Source organism: Dendrobates tinctorius, unplaced genomic scaffold (genome assembly GCF_039654945.1).
Source record: "Dendrobates tinctorius isolate UK_male_01 unplaced genomic scaffold, ASM3965494v1 ptg000158l, whole genome shotgun sequence".
Lineage (NCBI taxonomy): Eukaryota > Metazoa > Chordata > Amphibia > Anura > Dendrobatidae > Dendrobates > Dendrobates tinctorius.
In genome coordinates, this window is record NW_027361825.1 from 30,299,672 (window position 1) to 30,319,458 (window position 19,787).

The following is a 19,787-nucleotide window of genomic DNA, read 5'->3' on the forward strand; positions in this document are numbered from 1 at the left end:
GCTGGACATACTTTCAGATTGTCTCCGGATACGGTAGCACACGTTTTTCTGCAGTCTTTGGAGATGGTACACACTTTGCTGTTGTCAGAGCTAGATAGTTGAATAGTGTAAGGCTGAGCCTCCCATTGGTCGTCTAACTTGTGGTTTCTTCTCTTTTTCTTCAAAACTTGTTCACCTGCTGGTTAGGGGGTTGCTACAGCATGTTTATTAAAGTTCCTTTCCTGCTTTTGCCTAGCTTGAGCAAGACTTTCCTCTACACATTGTTGAACTTTTTGATACTGCAGTTGTCTTTCCGTATTTCAGTCTGTGTCCAATTGGATGGATATGGTTTCAGGAGTTAGGACTCCATTTCCAGGTCCATGTGGAGTTTACCTGGCCGTGCATGCATCAAGAAAGCTGGGGCATATCCTGTTGCGCTGGTTGGGATATGGTTGTACGTTTCAATCAAATCAGGTAATTTCTCAGGCCATTGGTTCCTTTCTTCTAGTGGTAGGATCTGCAATAAATTGGTCACCAGATGATGTAGTTTTTCGCAAACACCATTGCCTTGTGGATGGTATGGTGTAGTTCTGATCTTTTTACATCCATAGAGAGACTTCTGCTTCGAAGGCTGGACCTCTGTCTGTCAGCACTTGATCTGGGTAGCCATGGGGTCTGCAGAAATATTTCTGGAATGCCTTTGCAGCTGTTCTTGCTGTTTGGTCTTTCACCGGAACGACCACTAGGAAATGGGAATAGTGATCCACTATTAAGGCATAGGTATACCCTGATCGACTTGGGGTTAGTTTCACATGGTCTAGGGCCACCAGTTCCAAAGGTTGTTTAGTGATGATGGGCTTCAAGGGGGCCCTTTGATTGGCATAATTCTTTCTTCTGAGATTACATGGGCCGCATTCCCTACACCACTGTTCAATAGACCGTCTCTTACCTGTCATGAAGAAGTGGTCGCGGATGACTGCTTCCAACTTTTTCCAACCAAAGTGTCCCGCATGATTGTGGTAAGCTTCTAAGACCATGGGCACGTCCTTTTTGGGGACCACGATCTGTCAGACCTGTTCATGCGTACGTGGGTTAATAGCTCTTTGGATTAACTTGCCTTCATAAAGGAACAGCTTCTTTCTCTCTTTCCACAAGTGTTGGACTTCCGCAGGTGCATCAGGAGCTGGAGATGAATCTGCTTCTCCAAGGAGTTCTTTGACCATACATATAGCCGGGTCACTGCTCTGCAACGCTGCCCAACCATGGTGGGGTAGTGCATTAAGGGAAACTTTGTGAATGGCAAGACTTCTCCCTGTCACGTGGTTAGAGTCTTGGGAGGCACCGTGGTGATGGAATGCTGACATCTCTATTTCTTCCAGGTCTTCTAGATCTTCTGCTGGAACAGGAGCATTTGGCATATGGGACAAGACATCGGCATTGGCGTTTTTAGTGCCAGCTCGGTATTTAATGACGAACTCATAATTGGACAACCGAGCCATCCATCTTTGTTCCAAAGCGCCGAGCCTGGCGGTCTCCAGATGGGTTAATGGTTTGTTGTCCGTATAGATGGTAAATTTTGATGAGGCCAAATAGTGCTTGAACTTCTCGGTCACTGCCCAAACGATAGCCAAGAATTCTAGCTTGAAGGAGCTATAGTTGGTAGGGTTCCTCTCAGTAGGACGAAGCTTCCGACTGGCATAAGCAATGACTTTCTCCTTACCCTGCTGCACTTGAGATAGGACAGCTCCTAACCCAACATTGCTGGCATCGGTGTGGAGGATAAATGGCTGGTCATAGTCTGGATACGCTAAGATCTCTTCTCCAGTAAGTGCTTGCTTAAGGCTGTTGAATGACTCATCCAACCTAGCATTCCACTCGATCAGGGGACTGATGCCTCTGGCCTTTTTGGATTGGCCAACTAGTAGATCTTGAAGAGGTGCTGCCAATTTAGTAAAGTCTTTGATAAAGCGTCTGTAGTACCCCACTAGGCCTAGGAATTGTCTGACCTCATGGATGTTGGTGGGTACCTGCCAGTCTCTGATGACAGTCACTTTGTCTGGGTCGGGTGCTACTCCTTCTGAACTCACACCATGGCCCAAATACTGCACTTTGTGCTTTTAGAGATGACACTTACATGGTTTTACCTTTAAGCCGAAGTTGGACAACACCTCCAAGACCTCTGCCAGGTGTTGCAGATGTTCCTCATAGGTCCTGGAATATACAATCACATCATCCAAGTACAATAGCACAGTCTCAAAGTTCATATGTCCCAGGCAACATTCCATAATTCTCTGAAAGGTTCCAGGAGCAATGCTCAATCCGAACGGCATGTAATTAAATTCACATAGCCCCATAGGAGTAGTGAAAGCAGTTTTTTCTTTGTCTGCCTGAGCAACAGGTAACTGCCAGTACCTGCTGGTTAAGTCCAAAGTGGAGAAGTACCTAGCTGATTTTAACGCTGCTAGAGATTCCTCTATGCGCGGTAAGGGGTATGCATCTTTGTGAGTAATTTTGTTAAGTTGTCTGTAATCTACACACATGCGCATTGTACCATCTTTCTTTTTGACTAACACCAGGGGAGCTGCCCAAGGACTGTAGCTATCTCTGATTACCCCTGCTTGTTTTATTTCTCTTAGCATACCTTTTGCACACTGATAATAAGCTGGAGGTACAGGACAATACCTTTCTTTGATAGGTGGGTGATCTCCTGTGGGGATGTTATGTTGAAACTAGTGTTGAGCACGGGTATCGGCCGATATTCGTGGTATCGGAATTCCAATACTGAGTTCCGATGCTTTTTGCATATCGAATACCGGAATCGGAAGTTCCCATAATGCTATGAGCCAGTTTGATTTGATTCAGCCAATGAGGAATCCTCAGAAGTGTGGGCACATCCTGATAGGCATGTAGGCATGTTAACTAATGGCATGGCTGTGATTGGCTGCTGAAATGATGTCATGATGCACTATAAAAGCCGCCGCCGCCATTTAGGGTTCACTCTGCTGTGAATTCAGTTAGGGACAGGACGCTGTTGTTCAAGACTGTGAGGGACAGTTAGAGATAGCGATTTGCGAAACAATATTGTGCTTTACCCAGGTTACATTATCAATCACTGTAGCTTTCTTTTGCCTTGCAGTGCTGTTCACAGCTGTCTGCAAGGTCTGTGTGAGTGCAGCTCACGCTGTAGTGTGTCCTGCAGCCACCTCTGGTTGTAGACCGCTCAGCGTGCGTCACTGCCTCATACATATTTTTGTTTTATTGCTGCTCATTATTCATTAATTCTCCTATTTGTGTGCATCCATCCGTATCCATATACATTGGTTGCAAACACTATAGGAGTAGACAGCGGAGCCTTTCTGCAGCCTTTCAGTACTAGTGCCCAGTTCTCTGCACTGTTCACGGCTGTCTGTGAGGTCTCTGTGTGTGAGTGCAGCTCACATTGTAGTGTGTTCTGCAGCCGCCTCTGGTTGTAGTTCGCTCAGCATGCGTCACTGAATCATACATAGTCCTTTTTTTGTTTTTTTGCAGCTCATTTTTCCTGATTTTTTTTTCTCCTATTAAAGTGCTTCCATCCGTATCCATCTACACTGGTTGGTTGCAAACACTACAGGAGTAGATAGAGGAGCCTTTTTGCTGGCTTGTGCCCTGCAGCCGCAGCCAGATTAGTATTAGCCTATTTTTTGGAGCCTCATCTATTGCATTGTAGGTTACCTTCCTGCATTGTAATAGCTCCAAAAAGTTTGTGATACTATCGATTTCACATCTTTGGTCACATCCTTTTTGTTTTTTTGAAAAAAAAAACACATAAAGTTCACCAAACACTCCACTTGACAGTTGTGTAGGCCACATTAGCTCATATTAAAGTGTATTCCACACACTTTATAAAATTAGTGTTTCTTATAACGGTTAGCAGCTGTTCAGGAATAAGCACACTAAGCCCCCCCTTTGTACTTTTCTGCCTATCTTTATCAGTCTACCAAGATGAAGAAGGCAGGGAGTAAGGTATGTGGTCGTGGGCGTGGAGTTTCAGCAGGGAGAGGATGTAGGGATTCTGTGCCTGCTGCAGGCACCAGTGACTCAGCATCCCCCAGTTTTACCAGGCAACAGTCCTTTTTGCGCAGCTTTGTAGGACCTCGCCATACCCCACTGCTGCGGGACGAACAAATTGAAGCCGTTGTCGGATGGATGGCAGCTAACGCATCGACTTCAATGACTTCCACATCCTCTCAGGTCCAGAGCACTCAAGAGCAACCATCTGTCTCTTCACCATCTGCCAAATTGCCCAGGCAGTCAGAGAGCCCTGGACAGGAGCCATCTCATTCTCTACTTCTGTTCTCTGAATCTGTTGGCTTGGAAAGAGGGGGCCAGCCAAGCAGCATTCTAGAATGTGAAGAAGAGGGAGTATGCAGTGATGCACAACTGCTTTGTCCCTCTGAATCTGAAGAGGCGGGTGGGCCAGTGCCTATGGTCAGCACACCTCAGTACACATCAGATGATGAGACTCAGGTGACACTGCGTACTGTGCTGGCGAGACTACCCAGGAAAAGCAGGTGTTTGAAGAGGGGAGTGTAGATGATGAGGTCCTTGACCCATCATGGCGTGAGGAACAGGAAGGTGGTGGGAGCAGCTCTGAGGAAGAGATTCCCCGAACGGCCAAAACAGGAGGGAGAGGGAGGGGACAGACTTGGTTGCCTGTAGCCTCCACTTCGGCACCCGTTAGGAGCATTCCTCTTCCAAAACACAAAACGGGCGCTCCCAGGACTTGCAGTGCGTGGTCCTTTTTTGACACAGTTGCAGATGACATTTGCTTTGTCAAATGCAAGCTGTGTAATCAGAAAGTCAAAAGAGGGAAAAGTGTCAGCAACCTGAATACCACAAATATGTGGAAACATGTGCGGACCAAGCACGTGGTAGAGTTATAAAGACACACTGAAGACGTAGGCCAACCTACAGCACCACCTACCACCTCCTCAGCTCGTGTTGTAGCCTCTTCCTCCAGCTCACACACAGCTGGTTCGGCTTCCTCACAGGATCGCCATGGAAGAACCTCTGGCACTGTTTTCCAGAGACCCAGTGACATTTTACCTACAGCACCACGTTCCCTGTCATCGTCACATTCCCAGGTCACTCTACAGTCATCAGTAGCACAGGCATGGGAGAAAGGCGGCCATACTCAGCAAACCATCCCCGAGCACAGGCTCTGAATGCTGGCATTGCCAAACTACAGGCCCTTGAAATGCTCTCATTCAGGCTGGTGGAGACTGACACCTTCCGTAACTTCATGGCATTGGCAGTCCCACAATACACCGTGCCCAGCCGCTTTTATTTCAGCAGGCAAGCCGTCCCTGCCCTGCAAAAGCATGTGGAGGGAAAAATTAAACATGTGCTACTAAACGCCGTCAGTAGCAACGTCCACCTGACCATGGATGCGTGGACCAGTAACCAAGGACAGGGACGATACCTTTCCCTCACTGCCCATTGGGTCAATGTTGTGGAGCCGGGTACAGATCTTGAGAGTGGCGCTGTACGTGTTCTGCCAACTCCAAGGATTGCATGAATCTAGTCTGTACACATTGACTCCTCCTCCTACTCAAGTTCCTCAGAATCAGCGCTGCAGGAACCTGTTATGACTGATATGAGCACAGCCGTGGCCAAACGTCAACAGGCCGTACTGAAATTAATTTCTTTGGGGAATCGAAGACACACAGTGCAGGAGCTCTGGAATGCCATCCAGCAGGAGAGCGACGTGTGGTTTGTGCCAGCGAATCTCCAGCCAGGCTTGGTAGTGTGTGACAATGGCCAAAATCTGGTGGCAGCTCTGGGACTAGGCAACCTCACTCACATCCCTCGTCTGGCACATGTGCTCAACTTGGTCGTGCAGAGCTTTCTGAGGGACTATCCGGATCTTGATGCACTGCTGCACAAGGTCTGCATAGAGTACGCTCACTTGCGGTGTTGCAGCATGGCAAGATGGCGCATTGCTGCTCTGCAGTGCCGATTCCGCCTTCCAGAACATCGCATCATATGTGACCTACCCACCAGGTGGAATTCAACGTTACATATGTTGTAGCGGTTGTGTGAGCAGCAGGCAGCAGTAATGGAGTACCAGCTGCATCAGGCGCAAACAAGTTGCACTGTGCGCCGGTCACACTTCAGCACCACTGAGTGGGCCTCTATGAAGGACATCTGCCACGCTTTGCGTGCCTTCGGTGATTCCACGCGGATGGCGAGTGCAGATGATGCACTACTCAGTATGACTGTCAACCTTATCTGCCTGCTTCAAAAAACACTGCAAGCACTAAGGGAGGAGGTTTTGGCAGAGGTGGAGGATGAGGAGTCACAAATGCCATCTGCTTCTGGACAGTCTGCGCATCGTGGTTCCTCACAAAGGCCTGGGCAGGGGACACTTTGTGAGGAGGAGTCAATGGAGGAGGAAGACATCTCTCCAGAGGAGGGAGGTACACAATGCTCTAGTAGTCAGTATGTACAGCGAGGGTGGGGTGATGCAGAGCAGGCAGAGATGACGCCTCAAGCAGGGGACAGCGTTTCTTGGGCATTTGAGAGTCTGCAGCACATGGTTGATTTCATGCTACAGTGCCTGAGAAACGACCACCGCATGGCCCACATTCTCAACACGGCTGATTATTGGGTGTACACCCTCCTAGATCCTTGCTACCGGGACAACTTACAACTTACAACTCATAATACCGTTGAACCATGAGCGTAAAATGCAGGAGTACCAAGACACACTGGTGCATTCCATCATGTTCTCCATTTCACCCGAGAGCAGTGCTGCTAGTGCTTTACAAAGCAGCTCTGTGCGTCTAGGCAGTGGAGGAAGCTCTGCCCAAAGAGGGAGCAGAGGCAGCGCCTAAGCACAAGGCAAAACCAGTATGGCCCAAATGTGGCGAAGTTTTGTGTGCCCGCCACAAATGTCTACACCATCACAGACGGCTTCAGTCAGCAGGAGGCAACGTTTCCGTCAGATGGTGACAGACTACATGTCTTGCCCTGTCCGTCTACTCCCAGACGGCTCGTCCCCCTTCAAGTTTTGGGTCTGTAAGCTGGATACGTGGCCAGAGCTTAGCCAGTATGCATTGGAGGTGCTGGCTTGCCCTGCTGCTAGTGTATTATCGGAACATGTCTTTAGTGCTGCAGGTGGTGTACTAACAGACCGTCGCACGCGACTATCCTCCGATAATGTTGACTGGCTTACTTTTCTGAAAGCGAACAAGGCCTGGATCTCGCCGGAATTTGCCAGTCCTCTTCCAGAATAAATAATTGGTTGGCAACAGTATCCAGGTCTCCTGTTGTGTTCATGTTTCTACCACCTGAACCCCTGGGCTCCAACACCGCCAGTTGTTGATCAGAAATGCCGTCTGCACAGAGAAAAACACTAGCTCCTGTGTTAGTGGGGTTCAGTAACGCCAGCTGCTCCCCTGCTGTGTGTCCGACAATATCTCCTGCTGCCTCCACATTCAAACTACATTAGATTTTAAACTTGCTCCAAGTAGGCCTCAGCCTACTCCATGATTGACCCTGGGCTCCAACACCGCCAGTTGCTGCTCAGAAGTGCCGTCTGCAGAGAGAAAAACCCTAGCTCCTGTGTTAGTGGGGTTCAGTAACGTCAGTTGCTCCCCTGCTGTGTGTCCGACAATGTCTCCTGCTCCCTCCACATTCAAACTACATCAGATATTAAACTTGCTCCAAGTAGGCCTCAGCCTACACCATGATTGATCCTGGGCTCCAACACCGCCAGTTGTTGCTCAGAAGTGCCATCTACACAGAGAAAAACACTAGCTCCTCTGTAATTGGGGTTCAGTAACGCCAGCTGCTCCCCTGCTGTGTGTCCGGCAATATCTCCTGCTGCCTCCACATTCACACAACTACTGATTTCAAACTTGCTCCAATTAGGTTTCTGGCTCCACTCTGTTTATTGTATTTACCCTGGCCTCCAACACCACCAGTTGCTGCTCCAGCACCGTCAGCTGGTCCTCGCTAGTTCCATTGTCTCTTGCAGCTTCTGCCACCCATCCGGGTTCCAGCACCGTCAGCTGGTTCTCGGCAGTGCCTTTGGCCGAGGTGCCTCCTTCTTGGTATCCGAGTTCCAGCAACGTCTGCTGGTCCTTGGTAGTGCTTTCTAGCACAGGTACCTCCTGCTTAGTAACCAGGTTCCAGCACCGTCAGCTGGTCCTCGGTAGTGCCATTGGCTCTTGTTCCTTCTGCTGCCCCTCCATGTTCCAGCACCATCAGCTGGTCCTCGCTAGTTCCATTGGCTCTTTTCAGCTTCTGCTACCCATCCGGGTTCCAGCACCGCCAGCTGGTTCTCGGCAGTGCCTTTGGCTGAGGTGCATCCTTCTCAGTATCCGAGTTCCAGCAACGTCTGCTGGTCCTTGGTAGTGCTTTCTAGCACAGGTACCTCCTGCTTAGTAACCAAGTTCCAGCATCGTCAGCTGGTCCTCGGTAGTGCCATTGGCTCTTGTTCCTTCTGCTGCCCCTCCAGGTTCCAGCACCGTCAGCTGGTCCTCGCTAGTTCCATTGTCTCTTGCAGCTTCTGCTACCCATCCGGGTTCCAGCACTGTCAGCTGGTCTTCGGTAGTGCCATTGGCTCTTGTTCCTTCTGCTGCCCCTCCAGGTTCCAGCACTGTCAGCTGGTCTTCGGTAGTGCCATTGGCTCTTGTTCCTTCTGCTGCCCCTCCAGGTTCCAGCACCGTCAGCTGGTCCTCGCTAGTTCCATTGTCTCTTGCAGCTTCTGCTATCCATCCAGGTTCCAGCACCATCAGCTGGTCCTCGGTAGTGCCATTGGCTCTTGTTCCTTCTGCTGCCCCTCCAGGTTCCAGCACCGTCAGCTGGTCCTCGCTAGTTCCATTGTCTCTTGCAGCTTCTGCTACCCATCCGGGTTCCAGCACCATCAGCTGGTCCTTGGTAGTGCCATTTGGCTCTTGTTCCTTCTGCTGCCCCTTCTGGTTCCAGCACCGTCAGCTGGTTCTTGGCAGTGTCTTTGTCACGGGTACTCCCTCCTGCCCAGCCTGGTTCCAGCACGCTTGCTGTTTCCGGTTAGTGTCAACGTCACTTTGCCACCAATACGTTGTCCTGTCGTGTTGCGGTCGGGTTAGCCGAGTCTATGGTGCCTGCAGTTTATTGGCTTCCTATGTGGGCTGCGGGATCTGGCAACAAAGGCTGGTTCCGTAGTGCCAATAGGACAAGCACCCCCTATAGGACTGTGGGTTTCAGTAACTGCGGCTGGCTCATGGCCTTGCAACTTTGTTTTTCATGGGTACCTTCTGCTACCCATCCGGGTTCCATTACCGTCAGCTGGTTCTCAGCTGTGCCTTTGGCTTAGCTTCCTCCTTCTCGTTATCCGAGTTCCAGCAATGTCTGCTGGTCCTTGGTAGTGCTTTCTAGCACAGGTACCTCCTGCTTAGTAACCGGGTTCCAGTACCATCAGCTGGTCCTCGGTAGTGCCATTGCCTCTTGTTCCTTCTGCTACCCATCCGGGTTCCGTCAGCTGGTTCACGGCAGTTCCTCAGCCTTCTTGTACCTTCTGCTACATTTCCAAGTTCAAGATTTTGGAAATGGTTTTTGGTTATCACTCTGGATCTCCCTGTTGACGACCCTGAAGACGACAACCCTGAAGACCACCCCGAAGAAGACGACGACCACGAAAACGATGACCCTGAAGACGACCACCCTGAAGATGACCAAAAAGATGACCCTGAAGAAGATGACCAAGAGGACAAAGAACATGAAGACAACCACCAAGATACAGAACTAGAGACAGAAGACCAAGAAGCAGAAGAACAAAAAGCAGAAGAACATTAAGCATAAGACTAAAAATCAGAGCAAAAGGTATTATCTCAATTATAAGCAGAAGAAGACTAAGCAGTGTATGGGGGTGAGTCCGTTCCTCCTCGTGGTGCCCCTGGAAAATGCCTGCTGCTGCAGGCCAAACTGAACGCTGACAAATCCTGTTGTAAATCTTTTGTGACAGGCAGAACGGAAGGTGTAATCTTCAAACTTTTATAGATAACAACTACAGGAATGCCTGTCACAAATAAGAATATGATGAAGAAGAAGAAGAATAGGAAGAAGATGAAGAAGTAGAATATGAAGAAGAATAATAATTGAATAAGAAGAATATGAAGAATGTAAAAAAAGAATAATAGGAAGAAGGTAAAGAAGAAGAAGATGAAAAAGGTGAAGAAGAAGTTGATGAAAAAGATGCTGCTGCTGAGGATCATGAATGAGAAAGTGTGGGAGAAGTAAAAAAGAAGGTGAAGAGCATGGAAGTAGAGAAACTTACATATCTGACAAAAATATAAAAAAGGTTAACATAGTCAATATATTTGTAACTCCGAACGTCTTTAGAAAAAAAAATTAATTCCTGCTATTCCAATTGATTGGGCTAAACCTCTATGCCTTTAACCCCTTCACCCCCAAAGGGTGGTTTGCACGTTCATGACCGGGCCAATTTTTACAATTCTGACCACTGTACCTTTATGAGGTCATAACTCTGGAATGCTTCCATGGATCCCGGTGATTCTGACATTGTTTTCTTGTGACATATTGTACTTCATGTTAGTGGTAAAATTTCATTCAAATAACTTGCGTTTATTTGTGAGAAAAATGGAAATTTGGAGAAAATTTTGAAAATTTCGCAATTTTCCAACTTTGAATTTTTATGCCCTTAAATCACAGAGATACGGCACACAAAAAACTTGATAACTAACATTTCCCACATGTTTACTTTACATCAGCACAATTTTGGAACCAAAATTTTTTTTTGTTAGGAAGTTATAAGGGTTAAAAGTTGACCAGCGATTTCTCATTTTTACAACACCATTTTATTTTTAGGACCACATCACATTTGAAGCCACTTTGAGGGATCTATATGATAGAAAATACCCAAAAGTGACACCATTCTAAAAACTGCATCCCTTAAGGTGCTCAAAACCACATTCAAGAAGTTTATTAACCCTTTAGGTGTGTCACAGGAATTTTTTTCACAAAAAAAATACTTCCGGTTCAATTTTTCTTATTTTACCAAGGGTAACAGGAGAAATTGGACTGCAAAAGTTATTGTGCAATTTGTCCTGAGTACGCTGATACCCCACATGTGGGGGTAAACCACTATTTGGGCGCATGGCAGAGCTCGGAAGGGAAGCAGCGCCATTTGACGTTTTTGGCTGGAATTGAGATCGGACACCATGTCGCGATTGGAAAACCCCTGATGTACCTAAACAGTGGAAACCCCCCACAAATGACACCATTTTGTAAACTAGACCCCCCAAGGAACTTATCTAGATGTGTGGTGAGCACTTTGAACCCCGCCAGTGCTTCACAGAAGTTTATAACGCGCGGGCGTGAAAATAAAAAATTTGTATTTTTTCCACAAACATGATCTTTTAGTCACCATTTTTTTTATTTTCCCAAGGGTACCAGGAGAAATTGGACCCCAAAAGTTGCTGTCCAATTTGTCCTGAGTACGCTGACGCCCCATATGTGGGAGAAAACTACTGTATGGACACACGTCGGGGCTCGGAAGGGAAGTAGTGACGTTTTGGAATGCAGACTTTGAGGGAATGTTCTGCGGGTGTCATGTTGCCTTTGGAGAGCCCTAATGTACCTAAACAGTGGAAACCCCCCACAAATGACCCCATTTTGGAAACGAGACCCCCTAAGGAACTTATCTAGATGTGTGGTGAGCACTTTGAACCCCCAAGTGCTTCACAGAAGTTTATAACGCTCGGACGTGAAAATAAAAAAATCATTTTTTTCCACAAAAATGATATTTTTGCCCCCAATTTTTTATTTTCCTAAGGGTAACAGGAGAAATTGGACCCCAAAAATTGTTTTGCAATTTGTCCTGAGTAGGCTGATACCCTACATGTGGGGGTAAAACACTGTTTGGGCGCATGGCAGAGCTTGGAAGGGAAGGAGCACCATTTGACTTTTTCAACTCAGAATTGGCTGGAATTGAGATCAGACGCCATGTTGCATTTGGAGAGCCCCTGATGTGCCCAAACAGTGGAAACCCCCAGTTCTAACTCCAACCCGAACCCCAACACACCCCTAACCCTAATCTCAGCCCTAACCCTAACCCTAGCCCTAACCCTAACCATAGCTCTAACCCTAACCCTAGCCCTAACCCTACCCTAACCCTAGCCCTAACCCTAACCCTAGCCCTAACCCTAACCCTAATGGAAAAATGGAAATAAATACATTTTTTTAATTTTATTATTTTTCCCTAACTAAGGGGGTGATAACGGGGGGTTTGATTTACTGTTTATGGCGGTTTTTATATTTGGCAGCTGTCGCACGCTAAAAGACACTTTTTATTGTAAAAATAGTTTTTGCATCACCACATATTGAGAGCTATAATTTTTCCGCATTTTGACCCACCGAGTCATGTGAGCTCTCATTTTTTGCGGGACGAGTTGACGTTTTTATTGGTACCATTTTCGGGCACGTGACATTTTTTGATCGCTTTTTATCCCGATTTTTGGGACGCAGAATGAACAAAAACCAGCGTTTCATGAATTTCTTTTGGGGGGGTGCGTTTACACCATTCCGCATGCGGTAAAATTGATAAAGCGGTTTTAATTCTTTGGGTCAGTACGGTTACAGCGATACCTCATTTAGGTCGTTTTTTTATGTTTTGTCGGTTTTATGCAATGAAAACTATTTTATATAAAAAATAATTATTTTTGCATCGCTTTATTCTGCGAGCTATAACTTTTTTATTTTTTCGCTGATGATGCTGTGTGGTGGCTCGTTTTTTGCGGGACAAGATGACGTTTTCAGCGGTACCATGGATATTTATATGCATCTTTTTAATCGCGCGTTATTACACTTTTTGTTTGGCGGTTTGATAATAAATCATTATTTTTTGCTTCGTTTTTTATTTTTATTTTTTAAGGGGTTCGCTAAAGGGGTTAACTAATGGGACAGTTTTATAGGGCGGGTCGTTACGGACGCGGCGATACCTAATATGTGTACTTCTATTGTTTTTTTGTTTTTTTTACTTCCAATAAATGGATTTATTTGGGGGAATATTTTTTTTTTTCTAATTTATTTGGCGATTTTTTTAAAATGATTTTAACACTTTTTTTTTTTTTTACTTTATTAAATAGTCCCAGGTGGGACTTCACTGTCCTGTGACAGATCGCTGATCTGTCACATCACAGATCACTGTGACAGATCAGCGATCTGTCACAGGCAGTGCAGAAGGCTTCCTCATGCCTGCGCTTTGCAGGCACTGAGGAAGCCAGCTTCCTGCAGGCCCCCGAAGGCCCCCGTCGCCATCTTGGATTTGGGGGCCTGCAGGAACGGAGCCCCCAGCAGCAGCGCTGCACATTGCGCTGCCGTGGGGGGCTCAGGGAAGCACGGAGGGAGCCCCCTCCCTGCCGATGCTTCCCTTTAACCCCCGGTACACCGCGATCATGTTTGATCGCGGTGTGCAAGGGGTTAACGTGTCGGGGGCGGTCCGTGACCGCCCCTGACACATTGTGCCGGGTGTCAGCTGTGATAATCAGCTGACACCCGGCCGCGATCAGTGGCGCTCACCCCGTGGGCGCCGCTGATCGCGGTAGACGTACTATCCCGTCCATGGGCATAGGGGCCCGGGTCCCATGGACGGGATAGTACGTCTGATGTCAGGAAGGGGTTAATGTCTCCTCCACCTCCCTCAATACATTCTACATTATTCTTAGTTGTTTTTCTTTATGTAGAATTAACCTACAAGGAAAGAAAGGGGTTTTTTTAATTCCGATATTTCTGTCCCATTGACTTGCATTGGTTTCTGGTATCGGAATCGGCGATACCCGATACTTTTTGGGTATCGGTCCGATCCAATCCGATCCGATATTTCACGATATCGGATGGTATCGCTCAACACTAGTTGAAACCCTTTTACCTGCCCAAAATCCAAGGGATGCTTACTGAAAACCCTCTTGTATTCTTGCACCACCCGCTGCACTCCATTTTTCTGATGTACAGGAGTGGAGTTGGTGCCAACATGTATCTTTTGGAACCATTCCTCCATCTGAACAGAAGAGCCATTGCCATCTGTCGCTTCTGATGGAGTCAAGGGATCAATAGCCTGAATATCATTGTTGCTGACTGTGAATAGTTTGGCTACGGTTGCATAATGGGGCAAACAAGCTTCCTTCTCTCCACAGTTCAGAACACGTACCGGGACCCTGCCCCTTTTAACATCAACAATTCCCCTGTCCGTGAGCACAGTAGGTCTGCTATCTGAGTAGACTAGTTCAAGGAGAGCTTGGTAGTCCCGTCCTCTGATGCCTATGGCTGCTCTGCACCAGATGAGGGTCTCACTCCTAGGGGGAAGCATAATGGAGTAGGGATCACTCATGCTTACGCTACCAATCTCTCCACCAGTTAACATCACCTGCTTTTGCTGCACAAGGGCCTTGATTTCTCTATTGAGGGCATGCTGTCCCGGCTATGTCTTTCAAAATGGTTATGACCTCACTTAAACAATTTTCAATCACATTTGTGCCCAATGTTATGATAGGTTGACACTCTGCTCTATCCACCTCCACCACCACGAGACCTTGAGCTTTGAGCTCCACTTTCCCCACTTTAATGACAACCTCTTTGTACCCCACCTGTGTCAAAGGTTGACCATTACTTGCTATTAACAACAAGTTACCATCAGGAAGTTGGGTGAAATCAGCATCAGTCCAATATCTCTGGTACAGTGTGTGAGGCATTGTGGTTACCTGTGGTCCAGTGTCCACGAGGGCGGTTAAGGGGATACCATTCACTACCACGGGTATAAGTGGACTAAAAAATGTATTAAAAACACACATGTGACATGCACAAATGTGAATACGTTGATCAGACAATGCTCACACCACCCACTAACTGAGATACAACAAGAAAACACAGAATGATAGATTTGCAAAAATACTCTGCAATAAAAAATGGCAGTAATCAGCAAGTGCTGGATAACAAATACAGGGTATTTAGTCGATACTTTTTTTGCGCAAAAAAAGTACACCAAGCTGCTCCACCACGTCAAGGTAACCCCTATTGAAGCAGTCCCTATCTAATGTATTAAAAACCTGAACTTGTGAACAGTGTCTAATATGAACAGGATTCAGACAGGCCACTCCCTATTATGGGCTTGAGGTCTGAGACAGCTCTTATGTGCATGTCACACAAGAGAGGGGTGGGGTCTCCCAAACCATGCTAAGCAAGGAAAAAAACAGATTAAAAACACACATGTGACATGCACAAATGTGAACACGTCAATCAGACAATGCTCACACCACCCACTAACTGAGATACAAGAAAACACAGAATGACAGATTTGCAAAAATACTCTGCAATAAAAAAGGCAGTAATCAGCAAGTGCTGGATAACAAATACAGGGTATTTAGTCGATACTTTTTTTGCGCAAAAAATGTATACCAAGCTGCTCCACCACGTCAAGGTAACCCCTATTGAAGCAGTCCCTATCTAATGTACTAAAAACCTGAACATGTAAACAGTGTCTAATATGAACAGGATTCAGACAGGCCGCTCCCTATTATGGGCTTGTGGTCTGAGACACCTCTTATGTGCACGTCACACAAGAGAGGGGTGGGGTCTCCCAAACCATGCTAAGCAAGGAAAAAGATGGATTAAAAACACAAATGTGACATGCACAAATGTGAACACGTCGATCAGACAATGCTCACACCACCCACTAACTCAGATACAACAAGAAAACAGAATGACAGATTTGCAAAAATACTCTGCAATAAAAAAGGCAGTAATCAGCAAGTGCTGGATAACAAATACAGGGTATTTAGTCGATACTTTTTTGCGCAAAAAATGTACACCAAGCTGCTCCACCACGTCAAGGTAACCCCTATTGAAGCAGTCCCTATCTAATGTACTAAAAACCTGAACATGTAAACAGTGTCTAATATGAACAGGATTCAGACAGGCCGCTCCCTATTATGGGCTTGTGGTCTGAGACACCTCTTATGTGCACGTCACACAAGAGAGGGGTGGGGTCTCCCAAACCATGCTAAGCAAGGAAAAAAACGGATTAAAAACACAAATGTGACATGCACAAATGTGAACACGTCGATCAGACAATGCTCACACCACCCACTAACTGAGATACAAGAAAACACAGAATGACAGATTTGCAAAAATACTCTGCAATAAAAAATGGCAGTAATCAGCAAGTGCTGAATAACAAATAAAGGGTATTTAGTCGATACTTTTCTTGTGCAAAAAAATGTACACCAAGCTGCTCCACCACATCAAGGTAACCCCTATTGAAGCAGTCCCTATCTAATGTATTAAAAACCTGAACATGTGAACGGTGTCTAATATGAACAGGATTAAGACAGGCCGCTCCCTATTATGGGCTTGTGGTCTGAGTCAGCTCTTATGTGCATGTCACACAAGAGAGGGGTGGGGTCTCCCAAACCATGCTAAGCAAGGAAAAAAAACAGATTAAAAACACACATGTGACATGCACAAATGTGAACACGTTGATCAGACAATGCTCACACCACCCACTAACTGAGATACAACAAGAAAACACAGAATGATAGATTAGCAAAAATACTCTGCAATAAAAAATGGCAGTAATCAGCAAGTGCTGGATAACAAATACAGGGTGTTTAGTCGATACTTTTTTTGCGCAAAAAAATGTACACCAAGCTGCTCCACCACGTCAATGTAACCACCTGTGTCAGAGGTTGACCATTACTTGCTATTAATGACAAGTTGCCATCAGGAAATTGGGTGAACTCAGCATCAGTCCAATATCTTTGGTACAGGGTGTGAGGCATTGTGGTTACCTGTGATCCAGTGTCCACGAGGGCAATGAAGGGAATACCATCCACTACCACTGGTGTAAGTGGACATCCTCCAACATACCTGTTTCTCCAGTTAGTTGGACCAGATTGTCTAACTCCTGGGGGTTGGGTTGGTCCTCGGCCCCAGGGGTCGCCCATTTAAAGGACATTCCCTTTCAATATGATCAACTTTATGGCACCATCTGCAGATGGGTCTCCCAGAAGAGTCAAATCATTCTGTTGTTCTCCTGCTGGTGCGAGTAAGTTGTCGCTGATGTTGCGGCATCCTCTTTGGCCGTCGCCATGGGAGATCATCCGGGCATGATGCTAATTGGATCCTCCCTGTGGGGGAATAAATCTGGAGAGTCTGAACAGTTTTACATAGAGCATCCATATTTTTAGTCAGTTCCTGTACTTGCAGCCACAAATCTGCAGTAGAATCATCAATTGGAATCTGCACATGCTGCACTGCAGGCACCTGGGGTGAGGATACTGCCCCCTGGTGGTATGTAACTGCTGGAGGTTTAACTGGCTCAGTGCCGACATAGGTAGATTCTCTTAAGATACGGATAGATCTATCCTTAAACTGAACAAAGTCCATATCAGGGTTCTGCAATGACATCATAGGCACAGTTATGCCTTACTGGAATCAGACAGAAGACCTTCAATGAACTGCTCTTTCAGCATTTTGTTCTCATCTCTTACACTGTCTGGATCAACTTGTTTAATGGCCTGCAGTGCCTCCTGCAGGTTAAGGGCATAGTCTCTAATAGTCTCCTGTGATTTCTGTCTGCAGCTGAAAAATCGCATCTTTATTTCTGAAGCAGTACGGGTGTCAAAAGTATCCTTTAGGCTGGTTTCACATTTGCGTTTTTTAGCGCTGGAAAAAAACGCATACCTGCGCATGCGTTTTTTCCCCTATATTTAACATGGGTGCGCATACCTGCGCGCTGGTAAGCGCATGTATGCGATTTTCATGCGCTGCGTTTTTTTGGGGTGTGCGTTGGTATTTTCCAGACGCAGCATGTTGCATTTTTTGGCCCTGCAAAAAAGCGCATGCGCACATATGCGCACGTTTTGCGCTAAAAATGGCCATTATAGCCTATGGATGCGCATATGTGCGCACTGGCATGCTCATGTATGCGTTTTTTTGCATATGCGTTTTTTTTTTAACCATGGAATTTAGGGGTTTGGGTTAGAGTTAGGGTTAGTTAAGGGGGTTTAGGGTTAGGGTTAGGGTCAGGGTCAGGGTTAGGGTTGGGGTTTGGGTCAGGGTTAGGGTTAAGTATGGTTTGGTTAAGGGTTAGGGTCAGGGTTAGGGTCAGGATTAGGGTTAAGTATGGTTTTGTTAAGGGTTAGGGTCAGGGTTAGGGTTAGGGTTAGGGTTAGGGTCAGGGTTAGGGTTAGGGTTGGGGTCAGGGTTAGGGTTAAGGTCAGGGTTAGGGTTAAGTATGGTTTTGTTAAGGGTTAGGGTCAGGGTTAGGGTCAGGATTAGGGTTAAGTATGGTTTTGTTAAGGGTTAGGGTCAGGGTTAGGGTTAGGGTTAGGGTCAGGGTTAGGGTTAGGGTCAGGGTTAGGGTTAAGTATGGTTTTGTTAAGGATTAGGGTCAGGGTTAGGGTCAGGATTAGGGTTAAGTATGGTTTTGTTAAGGGTTACGGTCAGGGTTAGGGTTAGGGTTAGGGTCAGGGTTAGGGTTAGGGTTAGGGTCAGGGTTAGGGTTAGGGTCAGGGTTAGGGTTAAGTATGGTTTTGTTAAGGATTAGGGTCAGGGTTAGGGTCAGGATTAGGGTTAAGTATGGTTTTGTTAAGGGTTAGGGTCAGGGTTAGGGTTAGGGTTAGGGTCAGGGTTAGGGTTAGGGTTAGGGTTAGGGTCAGGGTTAGGGTTAGGGTTAGGGTTAGGGTCAGGGTTAGGGTTAGGGTTAGGGTTAGTTAGGGTTTAGGGTTTGGGTTAGGGTTAAGTATGATTTGGTTAAGGGTTAGGGTCAGGGTTAGGGTTAGGGTTAGGGTCAGGGTTAGGGTTAGGGTTAGGGTCAGGGTTAGGGTTAGTAAAGTCATGGTTTGGGTAGTGTGAGGGGCCACCTAAAAATGTTGGAAAAAAACGCAAACGCGGTAAAAACGCACTAAAAACGCGTACAAACGCTTAAAAACGCTGCGTTTTTTTCATGCATGCTCATAAAAATGCTTGAAAAAAACGCAGCAGTTGTATGCTTATGTATGCGTTTTTTCAATGCGTTTTTTTGCGGGAAAAACGCGCTGCAAAAAAAAGCAAGTGTGAAACTAGCCTAAGTTTAGCAAAAAATGTCTTTTACAGTCTTTTTATCAGTTGCTGGCCAAGACTTAACTTCTCTCTGAGCAGCGCCACTGAGCTGACTTGTAAGTATACTGACTTTCTGCTCCTCAGACATAGGGTAAATTTCAAACATGCTGCATAGCTTCCCTTTAAAGTCACTTAAGGTGTGCGATTCACCGGTGTACTGTGGCAGCCATGTCACACCCGGAATATAAGGCATGGTGAGAGGCAATATGGGAGCTGCAGTTGCTGCACCCTGAGCGTCGCCGTGATTAGACATATTCCCCCCTTGCTAACCCTTGCAGGGGTGCGACTCACCGCTTCAGCTCCTGCAGGTCATTGTTCCTGTAGGACTTTAGGCACACACGGAATCCTGTTCGGGGATGCCAAAAATGACGTGCCCCAGGGACCAGGGATACTTGGTAGCGGGCCGGTCATCTTAAAGGGATGTGTCACAGTGGCAGTGACCCGGTCCGTGGCCCCAGGCGGTCATGTAAAAGGGGAGTATTGATTAGGGATAAAGTTTTTGTAGTGATTCGTGACGCCAGTTAGGCTGAGTTCACACGTGGCGTTTTTTTTGCGTTTCCGCGGCGGTTTTAACTGCGCGATTTTGCCGAGAAAACGCGAAACATAAGCATCCCATGCATTCCTATGGGATTCCGCAATGCTGTGCTAATGCTGCGGTTTTTACC

At 46.7% G+C, this 19,787-nt stretch overlaps 1 protein-coding gene across 1 annotated transcript in view; it reads left to right on the top strand.

Moving 5' to 3' along the window:
- Positions 1-19,787, top strand: part of LOC141052038 (cytochrome P450 2A6-like) — a 257,099-nt gene that overhangs the window by 25,630 nt on the left and 211,682 nt on the right. The window lies entirely within an intron of this gene.